Source organism: Diadema setosum, chromosome 19 (assembly GCF_964275005.1).
Source record: "Diadema setosum chromosome 19, eeDiaSeto1, whole genome shotgun sequence".
NCBI lineage: Eukaryota > Metazoa > Echinodermata > Echinoidea > Diadematoida > Diadematidae > Diadema > Diadema setosum.
In genome coordinates this window covers 2583366-2595224 of record NC_092703.1, presented here as the reverse complement: position 1 = coordinate 2595224, position 11859 = coordinate 2583366, and the positions used below count along the sequence as shown (strand labels likewise).

General features: G+C 36.7%; 1 pseudogene; it reads right to left on the bottom strand.

Moving 5' to 3' along the window:
• Positions 1-1925: 1925 nt before the first annotated feature.
• LOC140242889 (uncharacterized) lies at positions 1926-10829 on the bottom strand (annotated as a pseudogene).
• Positions 10830-11859: the final 1030 nt, after the last annotated feature.

Sequence of the window (11859 nt, the reverse complement as noted above, 5' to 3'; positions counted from 1 at the left end):
ACAAGAATCAAATTACAACAAGAATAGGGCCCAGTTGCATAAAAAAGGAGATGGAAGGGAGAAGAATAGGCAAGTGTTTTTCTATTGATAGAATAACTTCCTCGTCTGTAATGAGAAAAGTATAAAAGTGCAAGAATAATTCGTGTGCAACATGTCAACCAAATGTTATTGTGCCCCCTCCTACCCTTCATGTCATCGGACAAAAATAATACTGGTAAATGAAAGCATTCTCTTCTGTAAAAAAAAAAAAAAAAGCAGATTATTTTAAACTTTATAATAATGAAGTATAGAAGGCAAGAGTCTTCTGAACCATTGAAATACAGAACTTAGCATTATCGTTCAATAACGAGGTAAGAATTGCACGAAGTCAAGAGTCTGCGGCAGCCATTAAAATATAGAACTTAGCATTATCATTCAATAATGAGGTATGAATTATTTGAAGGCAAGAGTCTTCGGCAGCCATTGGAATATAGAACTTAGCATTATCGTTCACTCTGCATCCCTGCAGTCATGTCTATGTATAACATCAAACAATCAGTTAAAATATGAGATCATGTACAATTACATTTTTAAGGCTGACTACTGCAAACGCTATAATTTTCATGTGGGTTTTATTTTCGCGAATTTCGCAAGTCTGATATCGCGAAAATTTCCCCTTTAATACATGTGCTATATATACTGATGGACACATCATAAAAATCACGAAATTAAACCCTCGCGAAGTTTCCGATCTAGTCCAGATTCGCAAAAAAATTATGTACGCGAAATATATAGCCTGTAACAGTAACTGATAAACAAAGCTCTAATATCGTCTGTGAATTATTATGCCCTTGCAGAACTGTTGGACAATGTTTCAAAGACCCCTTTTACATCTAACAGGCTGTGGATAAGCACTACAAGTCTTGGCCGAGGCGGAACCCCAGCATTCCCAGCTTACCACATTTTGTCAGATCGGGCAATATCAATTAGACATTTCTCAACTCAATAATGACAACAACATACTAATGCACGGAACTATATTTTGGATAGTCTATAACAAATGGAGGTTGCCATGAAGTATCTTTACACAACAAATTCATGACATTCATGAACATGTCATCAAATGCTACCATTAAAACAAGTAGCATTCATGCAAATGTATGATAAAAACCAAAAGACAAGGCAAAAAAAGAACAAAAACAAACATCATGTATAGCTTTCACCTCCGAAATGTCTTCCAATTTAGGAGAACGAGTTAATTTAAAAGAGAAGTCCCATTTTACATTGCCACTATTTTACAGATCAGGCAACATGAATGAAATACATACAAACGTATATATAATATGCATGAAAAGCATATAAGTGAAACATTTTCAGCAACAGCAATGGACATACATTTACATTCTTTCTTTATGGCACGTTAGATATTTGGCAATTTCCCTGACTCCAAGCAGGAACAAAGTCCACAGCAGACTAACATAGATACAAAATTCAGTGATCAACAAAAAACAGGTTTGATGTCCTGAATATGTCCAATATGTCAACCTTTACTCTAGATTTTAATCTCATAAAACCATCAATGTGCTGTAGTATAGTTTGAATACAGTTATAATATAAAGGTATTCTCCTGCGTTAGATATTTTTCTACATGTACTTGGAGAAACTGCTGCGAACCTGTGCTTCTCTGATAGCTCTGGCTCTGTCTGGTCTTGGATACCTGGTGGCAAGGCTTGGCACACTTTCCAGTCCGGCATAGTAGACCTCAGTTTCTCGTTAGTCTTGACCAGTCTCATGGTAGATCTTGAGTATCATCATATGTAGATCTTCACTCTAGATTCTTATCTCATAATACCACCAATGTGCAGTAGAAAATATATATTTGAATACAGTTATGATCTAAAGGTATTCATCCTGCGTGAGTATTCACAACCAAATGGGATGTTCCTCTAGATGGAGAACCTGCTGTGAACCTTTGCTTCTCTGATGGCTCTGGCTCTGTCTGGTCTTGGATGCCTCGTGGCAAGGTTTGGCACACTGTCCAGTTCTGGCATGGTAGACCTCAGTTTCTCGTTAGTCTTCACCAGCCTCATGGTTTCACACATGAGAACCTCGACATAACCTGAGTACAAAAGGAAAAATGTTATGACAAAAAATTGTTTTTTAAAATGTATTATTTGTGTCAAGCGGGCCACAAAACATTATGTTATTCATATGTCTAATGCTCAGACCCATAACAGGTTTAATAGTTTGACCTAATGGTGGGAGATACTGTGTGTGTGTGTGTGTGTGTGTGTATGTGAGTGATGTGTGTGAGTGGTGTGTGTGTGTATGTGTGTGTGTGTGTTGTATGTGCGTGTGTGTGTGTGTGTGGAGGGAAAATCTATCAATGATACTAACACAAAAGTAACTTAGTAATAGCTGGAGCCATGTTAGTCCCATCTAGACATGGTTATTCTCATTACTACATGAAGGGCATAGTTTGCTCTGTGCATGTAGACTAACTTTAATGGGCATTGAATTCTGGGATTTTCTGAATTGATTTTCAAATCACTTTACAGTAGACGATGTGAGATTTCAAAATTTTCAAGCTCTAAAGTGTATTTTGGATTGCCATCAAAATCATCTTAAAATCATGTCCGCATGAAATTGTTGTGAACCCGACATTAAATATCCGTATTGATATACTCACCAAATGTACAAGCTGTGAGCACTTTGCTTACAGTGGGTCTTCCCTCCTTGGCCTTTTGAAACGTCATTTTGTAGATTGGCCTCCCCTCAGCATCAGAAGCCTGTTCTCTATCTCCATTCTCATTCCAATGGAGACAGGCAAGGTACAGTCTGTAAAATGGAAATACAGGAAGAAAAGAATCTCAGATTTGTGGTAGAGGGCAAAGTTAATATGATTCCTAATAGTATTTTGAGGTATTTTACCGATTGTTTACTTTTTATATATTCATTTAATTTATTAAATAGGCATTTAGTAACAGTGGGAATATACTGTGATATAAAAATAAAATAAATAAAAAAAACCAACTTAATACATTGCGGCCTTATGGGTGACTTATGAAAATATACATATTTATATATGTTTATCATGTTTGTAAAAATTAAACAAATTGCCCCATGACAATTTCCCTAGAAGAGAAAAAAAATATTCATTTTCCTTCACTTGTATATTCAATTCACTCTCTTGTTTCTTTATTCCCTTATCATTTTTTTTTTTATTTTCATGAGGACAAGGTGATTTAACCAGAATGGCAGTAATTTTTTTTCCGTAAAAAATTGCATGGTTGTTAGAGCATTACACTATCATAGTCCTTACCGACATTTCATTCCAGTGTAGGAATACGCAATCATCTTGGGGCACCAGTAGAGTAACACGCTGTGAAACGCCTCCACACAGCTTGTTTGGGCCAGAGGTGACATCTTCTTGATGTCATTCAATGTGCGGGTCTTGAGAAGTTCATCTGTGAGTTTGAGGTAGACTTTGCTGTCTGAAAGCAAAAACAACAGAGATAGGCATAATGAAATTTACAATTACAAACCCAAAACAAAAAACAAAACAAAAATGAAAGTACATACATGCACATATGGAAACCATGATTCTCTAGTAATGAATGATTATATCTGAGGACTGAAATGTTCAGCTTCCCAATGCATACTTCAATATTTACATTCCATCAATACAGTGGAACCTCATTACACTAAGGTTCTGGGACCATGACAATCGAGTTGTTCTACAGAAAAATTTCATTATATCGTAAAATAAAACACAGAGGTTGGACCAGCAAATTTAATTTGTTAGATCGGAAATCATGTATCTAACCTCATTTTAACATGGGTCCACTGGCTACATTGCAGAAACAAATTTTTGAATGACCAATTTCCCCATAATTCTAACACAAATAGGATGGCATACTGCAAAACTCAGTATAACATGGTCTTTGAGACCATTACAATGATCTTGTCGTGGCATGAATCTGGTTATATCGTGGTTAATGTAAAGAGGTGGGACAAGAATATTTCCTTGCTATAACAGGAATATTCCGAGTTTCTACTTTAGTATAGATGACTGTTTATTATTTGCATATTTCAGCAAATAAATAATTTTTGCGACACACCTTCACGAAGCCATTCACGCTCAGGGTATTGCTCGGCATGCAGGCACTTTGGGAAGTTTGCCGTATCATGATGGTGGACGTTTTTGATATGATTGAACAGGGATTTGTACTCGGCGACCATGGTATCCCCATCACCGTCTGGGGTTGATGAAGCGCACCAATATATGTGAGTGTTGATGGACTTCTTCCATAGTGCAGCTGCCTCACAATCTTTCAGCTTGGAGATGGCAGTAACCTTCTTCTGGGCACCTGCATTCACATAAACACAAACAATCAAAATAATAGATGGATTTACAGAGAGCGAGAAAATTGCAATTTTGAGGATCAAGCATTGAAGATCAAAGCAAGACATAACTTGACTTTTAATAGTTAAATGCTTAGACAAAGTATTTTGAATTCTTTATTATGTATTGGAAGTACTTGAAGTACATGTAGTATGTGCATTTCATAAATTGTACAAAATACTTCTGTAGACGCTATATATTTCGCGTACATAATTTTTCATTTTGGACTAGATCGCAAACTTCGCGAGGGTTTAATTTCACATTTTTTATGATGTGTCCATTAGTATAAATAGCACATGTATTAAAGTGGAAATTTCCGCAATGTCAGACTCGCGAAATTCGCGAAAATAATACCCTCGCAAAAATCATAGCGTATACAGTATATTATTCCTGTAACTCACAAAGATACATATAGAGCAAGTGAATATCACAAAGAGAAATTTTTACCTTTCGCAATGTGCCATACATCGTATCGATGGTTTATAGCTGGGTGCTCCTCTCTAACAAACTTGGCGATCTAGGTATGGCGATCAGTTACAAGAGTGTCAACTTCCATACCAATCTTATCAACCTTGTCCAGGCTCTCTTCAGCCCCTCTTTCTCCATGGCGTTCGAGCTACTCACTTCATTGCTCTGAAAGAAATAATATAAAACAAGGCGATAGCCGTAATGTGTCTCACCCACTTTCTTTCTTCTTTTTTTTATTTGCTTTCCCACTTTGACCCCACAAAAAGATTATGATCACTACTGGCCATCTACCACCCAAGATTGATTTTAAACAGCCAGTACAGTGCAAAGTTATGGACCAAATTGGAAACTTACACATAAAATTTAACATTTGACCACATTTGACCTTTGACCTACATACTTGACCTTTGACCCCTCAAAAAGATTAAGAACGCTAATAGGCACCTACCACGTGAGTCTGGTTTCAAACAGGCAGAAAGTTGCATAGTTATGGAACTTACACCAAAAATGTACCATTTGACCTCATTTGACCTCTGACCTACATACCTGACCTTTGACCCCAAGGAAAGATTAAGATCACTTATGCCCATTTACCACCCAAATTTGATTCCAAACAGGCTTAAGGCTGCAAATTAATGGAACGATTTCAAAACTTACACATAAAATTTAACGCAGGCTCAAAAAGTTCATTGACCCCTGTAGGTGACCTTTGACCTTGAAGTGACCTTCAACATGACCAAAAGTTGAGGTTTCCTACGAAGCTTGTACCATCCAAGTTTGGTCTAAATTGGATGAGATGGAGCAAAGTTATGCCAGTTTTTAAAGCGTTACGGACGGACGGCCGGACGGACGGATGGACGCCAAACAGATCCCTTAGTCTCCCCTCACAAAAAGGGTATCATAATACACATAATCAATTTTGAATGATCCCTAAACATACATATGATAAAGGAATAGGAATACATTAATCTGCCCAAACCTGCACCTATTTTGTCCAAATCAGAAAGGGAAGATGTAGTGGTTCTGACTCTCACCTTTCAACCAAGGGTTGAATAATAGTATGGTATAGTTTATTTAAACCAAATCAAACACAATAATGGTATAAGACATAAACAGCAAAGAACTCTGAATTATTTTCTTACCCCTTTACACTACAGTATGATGGCAAGGAGAAACATATTTACAATGAATACAAATGATTTTATTAGATAATGAATGCAAAATGTATTTGAAACACACACACACATATGTACACTCCACTTATGCATGGCAATCTCTCCTTGATTTAATTATCATTATTAGCATAGATACAACGTGAGGGCCAATCGCAACAATGAGGTTTATTTTATAGTCACAAAAGATTCTTGAATTAAGTTAAGGGAATTTTGAACAATGAGAAGGAACGAAATTCGCCCTAAGGAGCACCCAGGATAATAATTATTATTATTATTATTAGTAGTAGTAGTAGTAGTATCATTATTATCATTATTATTATTATTATCATCATCATCACTATAATTTGTCGTAATAAATTTACTATGCGCCTGGCCTATTTTAGATTTTATACGTAATTCAAAACACATAAGTAACTCACTTGTACAAGCTGCACATCCAGGATTTTCTTCTTGCTCATCTCCATGAGAGCATAGCTGCCATACTTTGCTGAGTGTCCTGGTGAGTCTGCTCGACCATCCCCACCAACAAGTTTTTTGTTTTTTTTTCCAGAAAGCTGCCGGGCAAGCTGCAATTGTTCTCTGTTGAAAACCGTCACTATCGCTGGTTGCAGGAAGTCTCGTTGGTGCTCTAGGAAGGTTCTCATGGATATGACCTGATAAGAAAATTAATTAAACAAATTTGAAATAAATATAAAGTTGCCACCTGATGACCTGCTCTAAATGATGTTTAACAAAGATTTAGATTTTATTATTTTTTAATTCTTTATTTAATGTTTTCCTAGTTTAAAAAATTTAGTGTCACAACAAATCACAACATTATACACAATTGGGTGAAAAAATGGACCAACACAAAACTGTAGTTCAAATTTGTCATTTATTTCTTCTAGTTTATTGAAAGATTGTTGTCTTCTGAGCCAATAAATACATGTATTACTTTGATCTATACCTCCTCTGTATAGGCCTTTGATTATTTTTTTTTTCAATTTTGATGCTATGAATCAATAAACCAATTAATTATCACAACAGCAGTTTTAAACACAGCTTGCTGGAATATCACCTTTACATTCATGTGGTTCAGCACCCGAAGGAATTTAGCTGGGCTTGCTCCACCAAACAAAATAGCAGCTGACATCAAGATGTTTCCAGCATGCCTGTTGCCAATGTTGGGTTGGCTCCTCCATTCCCACTGTTTTTGGCAATCTGAGCACGAGGCGACAATTTTCAGTTGGGAACCAAATGACTTGGGCCGCACCTTCTTGGTAACAACTTGTTCCACTACAACGGCCACATTGACGAAAAAGGGCCAATAAGTTCGACTCGAAGACGATAAATTTCTCCTCTGCAAGGTGACTCTCTGGAGTTGACCTAAATGTAAATGAACAAAAACATGATACCATAAGTTCAAAATAAAAACATAATAATTGCAAACGACAGAGAGAGAATACCCCGGCCTACAATATCAGCTATTTTCAAAATTATCACTACTTGTCGTTTATTGATGTTTCTTCTATTCAATATTCAATTTCCATAAATGTTTACTTGGGTACATTTATTAGTAGATGAATAAGCATGCAATCTCATCTTTTGTAGGTAAACAAAAGAGGCAGTAAAAGGGGTGGGAATGGAGGGATGGGGGTAAAATTGAGGACCTATTCGCTTAGGTGGACACAACTGGGATCAAATTGGTAGACGATACGTATTTTGGCAAAACTTACACTTCAACAACTTCTTCATTAGAAGAATTCCCAGCATATGTTGGGTCCTTTTCCTCGTCATCATAGGTAACATCATCGTCACTTTCTCCTTCCACTTTGTCCTCTTCCTTTGAGGGACTTGTTTGTGTCGCTGCATCAGATAGCTGTATTGCCAATACACCAACACTCTCCTTCTCATAAACGTTGGTTTGTATTGCTGGAAAGATAGAAATACAGAACACGAGATCAATTTAAAAGTAACAGTAACAGAAAGAAATAAGTGAAAAAATATTAAAAAAGACAAGTAGAGCAGGGAATGGGAAAGGTGATGAGCTGAAAGACACACAGATGTACAAAATTAAAGTACATGTACAGTGCAAATCACAATTCTTTGGTTTAATACCTGTTATCACTATAAAGCTCAAAACAAGTGGATCACATTGGGATCACTAGGCCATATCTATTGTTCTGAGCTTTATAATGATAACAGGTAAGCAAAGCATTCTGAAAGGCTCTGTATTATCATGTCTCTGTGAAATTAGTTTTTCATTTTACTATTACTTTTGCTGATATTCAATTATGATAAAATACCATAGTACACGTGGCATAAGTAGACAGAAATAAGTCTGTCTGTTTCTAAAGGCTTAGTGAACATTTTTGATTTTTACTGCCATTCCCATAAACAAACGGAAGTCCTACCATCTCGCTGTCTGGGGTAAAATTTAACCCAGACAGCGAGATGGTAGGACTTCCAGTCTAAAGTTGTACAACAATTGTGTTTTTAGCATACCTTTTGAAAGTGACCTACATCTCAGTCTTGCTTGTACTCGACATGATCGCTTCTGAACTTTGGTTCCAACTTTATGGTCCATCATCTATTGTGCAAAAAAAAAAAAAAATAAACAAGAGGGGCATATGAATTAAAGGGAATGTTCAGTAGTGGTTTTGATTTTCAAATGATATTCATATCTCATGCAAAGAGTTTGTGTAGGCTAGGGAATATTATTTAGTAGTTTTAGAAACTATTGCACAAACATTGGATTTCTTCGGCACAAAATTGGCTCTTGAATTATTTGAACATTTGTGTAATCGATTATATTATGATCGATTCAGTCATATTTTATTTTCCCAAAATATGAATAACAGATTATTAAGATCTATAATTATAATGTATGGTAACGTATTTATGGACATAAGTCTAACAAATGCATTAATTGAGAATCGTCCAATCGGCGCATAGCACGTAAATAACGGTCAATTTTGAATGATGAATCCAAATAAAACGTTAGGGGTCTCGCGATTTTTTTGAATCATGTTTTCATTCAGATTTCAGCAGTTTATGGACGGATTATCCTCAAATCAAAATTACTTTTCTTCGTAAATAAATATTCTACTCCAATTTTGATAGTTATTTTCTTCCTACCGAGCAAATGAGTTAAAAACCTGAAGCGCCCTCTATCCCACTACTGAACTACCTCTTTAAAGTGAAAATAAGAAATAAATAAATTAACAGGTAACACATCGCTTTTTATTAAATGATCCGGGGGCTTTATGGGTCATGACATGAAAAATTATTGCAATAATCTTATAATATGTACTGGCCTTTTGCAAGTAAATAAGGGGATGTCAGAGGCCTTCTTGCAATGTAATGGATTCTTTGCCTTTCAATGCTGCAGCCCTGCATGCTCAGGGCACTGCAGAAAAAAAAAAGAAGAAGATATTTATTACGTTTGCTCCGGTGGTGTAGTGGAGGGTATACACTTGTATACGCCGTATACTTAAAAAGGAAAAACGACATTTTCGGGTATACGCGCGTATACTTAAAATTGGTACTTACTTAAGAGGAAATATTTAAGTTATGAGTATCAAAAGGGAAAAAACTACGGCGCGGGGCCCCCTTTTAGGGGCTGATAACCTAAATATTTCCTTTTTTTTTCTTTTTAGCTTTGCGCTTAATGTACGGGAGTATACCCAAAAATATTTTACCACTACATCACTGGTTTGCTCTGTTGCACAGGTGTATATTGAATCTAATTTGAAATACTGAGAGAATATTTGTTGTGTTCCCTGACTTCCTCTGTGGCCAGAGCAGCATCCCTCTCTTCCTCTTAGGCTAAATGATTTCCATATTATCAGTATACTAAACCTTGTGAATATCAGAAATGAATAAGCAAAAGAGCATCTCTCCCAAACAAAAAGAAAGGGCATGGTTGGATGAATGCCCTTTTAATGCTGATATGAGATATACTGTGAGATGAAAAGGGAGGATAATTGTCCATTTTAAGGCCTCAGAATGTAAACCTCAATTTGTGTTTGGGTTAAAGTACGACAATAATTACCTTTGGTTTGAATTGCTGTCCCTTCGATCTGTCACGAATGTCGGCATATTTCGCCTCCTCTGCCTTCCTAGCTTCTTCAATCGACATCTTCTCATATGCATGCATGATCTTGCCAACTTCCTGCAATCACAAAATTAATTGGTATATATCTAAAATATTATAAAATGTAATAGTCAATTAGATATACATGTATTTCAAATTAATGCCATTCCAATCTTCAATTATTTTTATCAGCAAACTTTACAACAAAAAGTTTTTTTTTTCATCACTCAAACACAACCAAAATACATATTTAAACAGGCCTTAAATGTTGTTATTTTGAGGGCTAAGGCCAATCCCCATAGGGCACATTTTTAATACCACAGTATGTATGGGGAAAAGAATAAAAGGGCACAAGAAATATAGAATGCCAAGCAGGTTGGGCACTGAGGCCAGTCAGATGGGCCAGCCTTTGATGGCCTTGGATTAATAAAATAATGCTGTTATAATGCGTGCACATTATGAGAAAGCATGATACCACTTTCAAATTGCATACTGTGTATATTTTTTACTGAAATTAAAACAGATTTTTATTTTTTTTTAATGAAACTGAAAGTTACTTTCGAAACCATGTTTTGAATATGAGAATATGTTGCAATGGGTAAGTAAAAGTTACCTTTCTCCTACTGTGTGCACTGAGGTCATGACTTCTTTTTGCAGCTCGACTACTGATGTTGTCAAGTACTGCGGATAATGGGATGGACTTCTTTGTCGTCACAGTTGTTGTCATGGTCGATAGTGCTGTGGTGAAGGTTACTGTAGTGGTTGTTGGAGGTGATGATGGCATAAATGTTGTTACAGTTACTGCTGAAGTTGGTTGGGATGATGTTGGAGGGGTAGGCATGTATCCAGAATAACTGATGCAGATGATGATGTTGATCTATGGGCAGACTCTGCTAACAGGGGCAAAACGGATGGGAATGGCTGCTCTGCTTCAAACAACGTTGGCACAGCATTTGCCTTCAAGTTTGGTGGATTTCTCCGGAGCCCATTCTGAAACATGAGGACAATTGTAGGGATGTAATCCTCAAGACGAAAATGCCCACTGCAAATTACGAGTCTGGCGTATGTCCGAGCATCTTTAGTGTCGAATTTCCGCTTCCTTCCTAGGAAGGCAATCCAACTCCTTTGGATAGGAGAGAATGGTTTATCTGTGGGTGGCATCTCCCCCGGCATCTTATGCATAAAAAAAAAAAAACATTTCTACTTTCATTGCTACAGCCATAAACCATGCAGCGCCTTCCCCCTGAACTTGACCTGGCACATTTCTTTTCTGGCTCATCCATGAGCACCTGGAAGAAAAATTTGAATAAAAAACAAACACATAAAAAACAATACTGAATAATTCGCAACAAACTCAAAAGTTCTTCAATTGTGAAACTCTGATCAGCAGAACAAGGTTGTTATGACAATGCAAGTACAAAGGAACATCAGAACTATCTGTACTTGGTGAGGAAGGGGTGTATAATTTTACCTTAGGACCTTTCTTTTTTTTTGGGGGGGGGGGGTTGTTGCTTGTCAGCTTGTCAGGAACACAAAAATGGCTGAAAGTGGCACACAATTTGAGCTAATAACCGTGTTTCTTTTTTTTTTTTTGCTTGCTTGCTTGTCGGCCCCTTGGTGGGACAAACTTGCAGAAAGAATGTAAATATTGAAGCTGGTGAGCCCCCTAGCTTGTCAAATCCTGTGTGTGTGCATGGCAGCCCAATAAAGATTAACATTTTAATCACATCAAGCACGGTATTGATTAAATGGGGATA